This window comes from Tachyglossus aculeatus, chromosome 4 (genome assembly GCF_015852505.1).
Source record: "Tachyglossus aculeatus isolate mTacAcu1 chromosome 4, mTacAcu1.pri, whole genome shotgun sequence".
In the NCBI taxonomy this organism is placed as follows: domain Eukaryota; kingdom Metazoa; phylum Chordata; class Mammalia; order Monotremata; family Tachyglossidae; genus Tachyglossus; species Tachyglossus aculeatus.
This window is the reverse complement of record NC_052069.1, coordinates 55,595,355-55,603,656: the sequence shown is the minus strand read 5'-3', so window position 1 is coordinate 55,603,656 and position 8,302 is coordinate 55,595,355. Positions and strand designations below refer to the sequence as shown.

Here is an 8,302-nt window from a genome sequence, read left to right as displayed (position 1 = left end):
TAATTAAAGGTCCAGGCCTGCCTCCTTGGTTAAATCCCCCCAGCTCCTGGGCTGCTTCTTTGAAGCCAGTAGCAGTTCACTGAATGACGTTATTGTTTACTATAGACACTTCCCGGGTATTACGAGTCTTGGAATTGGAGAACTAGAACCAATTTCAGAGATAATCTTGCCTCCTATTCCCTGGATGCTTAAATCATCCAGAGTCAGAGACACCAAAAGTCTCTGTGATACTATATTTTCGTGTTTTATCCACCTTGAGCCCAGGAAGTCCTTCCTTTAGCCCAAATGAAATCTCTCCAGTTTGAATTTGGGCTTATTTCCTCTAGGATGTTTTTTAATGGCATTTGTTAAGTGCTTACTATGTGCCTGGCACTGTACTAAGCACTGAGGTAGATACAAATTAACCGGGTTGCACACAGTCCAAGTCCTACATGGAGCTCATTGTCTTAGTCTCCATTATACAGATGAGGTAAGTGAGGCACAGAAAAGTGAAGGTCACACAACAGTCAAGAGGTGGAGCCAGGATTAGAACCCAGGTCCTCTGACTCCTAGGCCTATTCTCTTTCCACTAGGCTATGCTGCTTTTCTCTTGTTGATGCATGTAGGTCAGCCCACTTTCAACCTCATAAAAAACCTTCATATGCCCTTCAACTTTCTCTTCTCTGGGCTAAACTCATTTTCCCTCCCTTTAATGATCTTAATCCTTCTCCAGTTTTGGTGTCTGTCAGTCAGTCATATTTATTGAGCGTTTACTGTGTGGAGAGTACTGTACTAAGCACTGGGGAGAGATTTTTTTCCTCTCCTCCCCCCATCCGTCCCCCACCCTACCTCCTTCCCCTCCCCACAGCACTTGCATATATTTGTACAGATTTATTACTCTATTTTACTTGTACATATTTACTAGTCTATTTATTTTATTAATGATGTGCATTTAGCTATAATTCTATTTGTTCTGATGATTTTGACACCTGTCTACATGTTTTGTTTTGTTGTCTATCTCCCCCTTCTAGACCTTGAGCCCGTTATTGGGTAAGGACCATGTCTATATGTTGCCGACTTGTACTTTCCAAGCGCTTAGTACAGTGCTCTGCACACAGTAAGCACTCAATAAATACGATTGAATGAATGAGAGTGCACTGCAATAATAAACAGGCACAATTCATGCCCACAATGAGATTACAGTCTAGAGGGGATAATAATAATAATAATAATATAATAATAATAATAATAATAATAATGTTGGTATTTGTTAAGTGCTTACTATGTGCCAAGCACTGTTCTAAGCACTGTGGGGATACAAGGTAATCACGTTGGGGCTCACAGTCTTAATCCCCATTTTACAGATGAGGGAACTGAGGCACAGAGAAGTTAAGTGACTTGCCCAAAGTCACACAGCTGACAAGTGGCAGAGTGGAATTAGAACTCAAGACCTCTGACTCCCAAGCCCGTGCTCTTTCCACTGAGCCATGCTGCTTCAGGGTGATCAGGGCTATTACAAAAGGCCCTTGCATATCAAGCGGCTGTTTGTTGATAGAGTCCAATATCATGGGGACTTTTCTTTTCAACTGCAGTGCTACCTTGCATTCCACTGGAGGGCAGTTAGACCTCAGTCCTTTCTCTGCTCTACTTATCCTTACCCAACCTTACCCACTTTGTTTTTGGATTGCTGGCTTTTTTGGCCCTAACTGCACTGCCACCTCTTGGGGTCACACCTGGAGGGTTTCCAGTACCCTACCAGTCTTGACTATGGGAGAGAGAGTCAAGCAGAGGCATAGCCATTTCATTTCTAGCTTGGCCAGTGGCTAGTGAGTGGAAGGCAATCGGCTACAAGTCAAAACTCACCTGTGCTGGGCAGTAGTGGCATGGGAGAAAGTCAAGGGTGGAGACTAAGGTTTACTGTGCAGAAGGAGGCAATGGTAAACTGCTTCCATATTTTTACCAAGAAAACTCTATGGATACACCACCAGAGCGATTGCAGATGGAAGTGGGGCGCTCTGGGAAAGATGTGTCCATGGCGTCACTATGAGTTGGACACGACTTGAAAGCATAAGACAACAACAACAACTGCACTGCATTTGCACTTAATGCTTATCTTATTTCATCTGGCCTAATCAATCAATCAATCAATCATATTTACCTAGTTCTTACTATGTGGAGAGCATAGTACTAAGCACTTGGGAGAGCAATTACTCTTCCCACTTTCAAGGCCTTATTGAAGGCACATCTCCCCCAAAAGGCTTTCCCAAAGTCCTCATTTCCTCTTTTCTCACTCTCTTCTCCATTACCCTGGCTTGTTCCCTCCCTTTATTCACCTCTCCCAAAGCCCCACAACATGTATGCATATACCTGTAATTAATTAATTTATAATAATAATGCCTTCCTCTCTAGACTGTGAGCTCATTATGGACAGGCAATGTGGGAGGGGTATAGTAGGAGAGCAGTGAGGTGAGGAAGAAGGGGGCAAGGTGGCTGAGTGCTTTAAAGCCTATGGTAAGGAGTTTCCATTTGATGCAGAGGTGGATGGGCAACCACTGGAGGTTCTTAAGGGGTAGGGAAACATGGATTGAACGTTTTTGTAGAAAAAATGATCTGGGCAGCAGAGTAAAATATGGACTAGAGTGGGGACAATCAAAAGGCAGGGAGGAGGCTGACACAGTAATCAAGGCAGGATAGGATAAGTGCTCAGATTAACATAGTAACAGTTTGGATGGAGAGGAAAGGGCAGATTTTAACAATGTTGTAACATGATTTGGTAATAGATTGAATATGTGTGTTGAATGAGAGAAATGAGTCAAAGATAACACCAAAGTTATGGGCTTATGAGACAGGAAACATGGTGGTGCTGTCTAGAGTGATGGAAAGTCATGAGGAGGACAGGATTTGGGTGGGAAGATAAGGAGTTCCATTTTGGACATGTTAAATTTGGGGTTTTGGAGGGACACCTAAGTAGAGATATCTTGAAGGCAGGAGGAAATGCAAGACACCAGAGAGGGAGAGAGATCAAGGCTGAAGATGTTGATTTGGAAATCATCCACACTGAGATGGTAGTCGTACTCACAGGGGTGGTAGTTGAAGCCATTGGAGAAAATGAGTTCTTCAAGCAAGTGGGTATAGATGGAGAATAGAAGGGGACTCAGGACTGAACCTTGGGTACTCCCACAGTTAGAGGGTGGGAGGCAGAGGAGGAGCCTGAGAAAGGGATTGAGAATGAGCAGCCAGAGAGATAGGAGGAAAACCAGGAGAGGACAATGTCAGTGATGCTGATGTTGGATAATGTTTCCAGGAGAAGGAGGTGGTCCACAGTGTCAGTCAAAGGCAGCTGAGAGGTTGAGGAGGGTTAGAATGAAGTAGAGGTCACTGGACATGGCAAGAAGGAGATCATTTGTCACCTTTGAGAGAGCTGTTTCTGTGGAGTGAAGGGGAAGGAAGCCAGATTGGAGGGTGTCAAGGAGAGAACTGGAGGAGAGGAATTTAAGACAACAGGTGTAGACAACCCATTCAACAAGTTTGGAGATGGGGTGATAACTGGAGGGAGCTGTGGGGTTTTTTTTTTAGGATAGGGGAGACATGGACATGTTTGAAAATAGTGGGAAAGAAGCCATTGGAGAGTGAACAGTTGAAGATGGAGGTCAGGGAGAGAAGAAGAGCAGGGACAAGTGTTTCAATAAGGAACAAAGGGATGGATTGGATGTGCAGGCAGAGAGGGTGGATGTTAAGAGAAGGCAGGAGATCTCCTCTAGAGAAACTGCTGGGAAAGATGGGAGAGTTCAAGAAGGGGCAGGAGGAGGGAGGGAATGGAGAGGAGTAGGAGAGATTTTAGGGAGAACATGCCTGATAATTTCAATTTTTTCAATAGAGGAGGTGACTAGGTCATTGGGGCAAGAGATGGGAGGAGATTCTGGAAAGGGGGTTTGAGGAGGGAGTTAAACAACTGAAACAACTGGCAAGGGTAAAGGGTATGGATGACAATAAGGATGGAGGAATAATTTTGCCAGGCAGAGAGGTCAGAGTTAAAGCAAACAAGGATGAACTTGAGGTGGACAAGATATCTAAAGTTCTACCTGCAGCACTCTGTAGCTTGTCACAGGAGCTAAGGAAGGTGGCTGTGGAGGTGATCCAGGGCTGTGGGTTAGTGTTATGAGATTGATGAAGAGTTGGGGAACAAGTGAATTGAGTTTGATAGAGAGGGTTGTGTTGAGGTCATCAATTTGGTCATCAAGGGAAGATAGTTTAGGTTTGGAGGCTAAATGGGACATGATGACTTCAGAAAATAGGATGGGATGAACGATTGGCAGTCTCTGTGGGGGATTCATTCATTCAATCGTATTTATTGAGTGCTTACTGTGTGCAGAGCACTGTACTAAGCACTTGGGAAGTACAAGTTGGCAACATATAGAGACAGTCTCTACCCAACAGCGGGCTCACAGTCTAGAAGGGGGAGACAGAGGACAAAACAAAACATATTAACAAAATAAAATAAATAGAATAAATATGTATGAATAAAATAAATAAATACAGTAATAAATATGTACAAACATATATACATATATACAGGTGCTGTGGGGAGGGGAAGGAGGTAAGGCAGGGGGGGAAAGGGGAGAAGGGGGCAAGGAAGGAGGGGGCTCAGTCTGGGAAGGCCTTCTGGAGGAGGTGAGCTCTCAGTAGGGCTTTGAAGGGAGGAAGAGAGCTAGTTTGGCAGATGTGCGGATGGAAGGCATTCCAGGCCAGGGGGATGACGTGGGCTGGGGGTCGATGGCGGGACAGGTGAGAACGAGGCACAGTGAGGAGATTAGTGGCAGAGGAGCTGAGGGTGCAGGCTGGGCTGTAGAAGGAGAGAAGGGAGGTGAGGTAGGAGGGGGCGAGGTGATGGAGAGCCCTGAAGCCCAGGGTGAGGAGTTTTTGCCTGATGCGTAGGTTGATTAGTAGCCACTGGAGATTTTTGAGGAATCAGGGATCAGGACAGATTTGCAGGGAGGAGGTGTGTGGGAAAGAAGGCAGGTGAGGAGGTTGCCGTCAGATAGAGGGATTTCAAAGTCAGTGAAGGTAATAATAATAATAATAATAATAATAATAATAATAATAATAATAATAATAATAATAATTTTGGTATTTGTTAAGCACTTACTAAGTGCAAAGCACTGTTCTAAGCACTGGGGAGGATACAAGGTGATCAGGTTGTCCCATATGGGGCTCACAATCTAAATCCCCGTTTTACAAATGAGGGAACTGAGGCCCAGAGAAGTGAAGTGACTTGCCCAACATTAGACATTGTACAGTGATTAGAGATAATGAGATCAAGTGTGTGTCCAAGTTGGTGAATGGGAAAGGTTGAGCAGGAAGTCAGTGGAGTTGAGCAATGATAGAAAGTGGGCAGCAGAAGGATCTTCAGGAACACCTATGCAGATATTCAAGTCCCCAAGCATCAGTGTAAGGAATTGAAAGAGAAAGAATGTGAGAAAGGGATCAAAATAGTTCAAAATGTTGGAGTTGGGGCCTGGGGGTTGGTAGATGACTGAATAGTATCTGGAATGAGTGGTAGAGGAAGATGATATGGGCTTTGAAGGAAGAGAAAGAAGGGGATGGGGGAGTGGAATAGTGTGAAAGCGACAATGAGGAACGAGAAGGAAGCCGACTCCTTACCCTTTCCCAGTGAGTCTGGGGGAGTGGGAGAAGATGAGGCCAACTCCAGAGAGAGCAGCAGGGAAGACCACAACATCTAGGGAAAGCCAGATTTCAGTGATAGCGAGAAGGGGCAGTGACTGCTGTGAGAATCACTGGTGCTTAGTGGAAAGAACCTTGGCTTGGGAGTCAGAGGTTAAGGGTTCTAATCCTGGCTCTGCCACTTATTCATTCATTCAATCATATTTATTGAGTGCTTACTGTGTACAGAGCCCTGTACTAAACACTTGGGAAGTACAAGTCGGCAACATATAGAGACAGCCACTTATCAGCTGTGTGATTTTGGGCAGGTCACTTAACTTCTCTGTACCTCAGTTACCTCAGCTATAAAATGGGAATGAAGACTGTGAGCCCCACATGGGACAACCTGAGTACCTTGTATCCACCCCTTGTATCTACTTAGAACAGTGCTTGGCACATAGGAAGCGCTTAACAAATACCATTATTATTATTATGGAACTATGTACTCAATGAACCAATATTGCTTTTTATTGTATTCCTTTGTTCCAAAGGGTTAACAGCCCAACCCAACAATATATGATTTGATCAGCATATTATCCAAGTCACCATTAGGATTTCAAATAAGAAGGAGCATGGCTCAGTGGAAAGAACATGAGCTTTGGAGTCAGAGGTCATGGGTTCAAACTCCGGCTCCACCAATTGTCAGCTATGTGACTTTGGGTAGGTCACTTAACTTCTCTGTGCCTGTTACCTCATCTGTAAAATAGGGATTAAGACTCTGAGCCCCACGAGGGAAAACCTGATCACCTTGAAATCTCCCTAGCGCTTAGAACAGTGCTTTGCACATAGTAAACACTTAATAAATGCCATTATTATTATTATTATTAAATAGACCTACCCTTAAACTAACTTCTGTGGTTCTGATTGATTGATATCTACATTTAGCATGTCCTAATGGACATTCATTTGGTACTAAACCACCTCACTTGGAAGGAATCAAGTGTAGCTCAGGGTGCCAGGCATATTTTGAGGAAACAGGGTGGCCTAGTAGGAAGAGAATGGGCTTGGGACTTAGAGGACCAAGGTTGTAATCCCGCCCTGCCACTTATCTTCTTTGTAACCTTGAGCCAATCACTTCACTTATCGGTGCCTCAGTTCCCTCAGCTGTAAAATGGGGATTCAATATCTGTTCTCCCTCCTACTTACACTGTGAGCCCCAGGTGGACTTAATTATCTCATATCTGCCCCAGTGCTTGCCATGTAGTGAGTGCTTAATGAATGCTATTATTACTTTCATTATTGTTCTCCTCTAGCCTTCCTACAGCTGCTGGGAGTCCCTGAATTTGATTTTACAACCTCTCCCTCATTTCTGTGTTCATTCATTCAATTGTATTTATTAAGTGCTTGCTGTGTGCAGAGCACTGTATTAAGTGCTTGGGAAGTACAAGTGGCAACATATAGAGCCGGTCCCTACCCAACAACGGGCTCATAGTCTAGAAGGGGGAGACAGACAACAAAATAAAACATGTAGACAGGTGTCAAAATCGTCAGAACAAATAGAATTAAAGCTATATACACATCATTAACAAAATTAATAGAATAGAAAATATGTACAAGTAAAATAAATAGAGTAATAAATCTGTACAAATATATATACAAGTGCTGTGGGGAGGGGAAGGAGGTAGGGCGGGAAGGATTCATTCAATTCATTCAATCGTATTTATTGAGCACTTACTGTGTGCAGAGCACTGTACTAAGCGCTTGGGAAGTACAAGTTGGCAACATATAGAGACGGTCCCTACCCAACAGTGGGCTCACAGTCTAGAGGATGGAGAGGAGGAGAGGAAAAAGGGGGCTCAGTGTGGAAAGGCCTCCTGGAGGAGGTGAGCTCTCTGTAGGACTTTGAAAGGAGGAAGAGAGCTAGCTTGGCGGATGTGTGGAGGGAGGGCATTCCAGGCCAGGGGAAGGATGTGGGCCTGGGGTCGATAGCAGGACAGACAAGAACAAGGTACAGTGAGGAGGTTAGCGGCAGAGGAGCAGAGGGTGTAGGCTGGGCTGGAGAAGAAGAGAAGGAAGGTGACATAGGAGGGGGTGAGGTGATGGAGAGCCTTGAAGCCGAGAGTGAGGAGTTTTTGCTTGATTCGTAGGTTGACAGGCAGCCACTGGAGCTTTTTGAGGAGGGGAGTGACGTGTCCAGGGCGTTTCTGCACAAAGATGATCCGGGTAGCAGAATGAAGTATAGACTGAAGTGGGGAGAGACAGGAGGATGGGAAATCAGAGAGGAGGCTGATGCAACAATCCAGTCGGGATAGGATGAGAGATTGTCACTTCTAGCCATGAAAACCTCATAGGAATTCCCACTGCTGGGATATTCTTTACAATATTGGGAACCTGTGGTCACTCTGGAACAGGGAGAGAAGCTGTGGTCACTCATAACTAGGGACTGAAAGCTGCAGTGGAAACTGTGATCTTTGGGGACCAAGAATTGGAAGCTGTGGTCACTGAGGATCAGTAACTGGAAACTGTGGTTACTGAGGAACAGGGCTGGTAGTTGATGTCCTGAAGTTTCAGGACTTCACCATGACCTCCAGCACCCCTCCCTTTCCTCACAATCTTCTTGTCCTTCTCTCTTAGAACCAACTCAAATCTCTCCTTCCCAGCA

General features: G+C 44.8%; 1 non-coding gene across 1 annotated transcript; it reads left to right on the top strand.

Annotated features, from left to right (window-relative positions):
- Window positions 1–1,694: 1,694 nt before the first annotated feature.
- On the top strand, window positions 1,695–1,832 carry LOC119927875. The gene has a single exon (XR_005450841.1). It is a non-coding gene; the product is annotated as a small nucleolar RNA SNORA7 (small nucleolar RNA).
- Window positions 1,833–8,302: the final 6,470 nt, after the last annotated feature.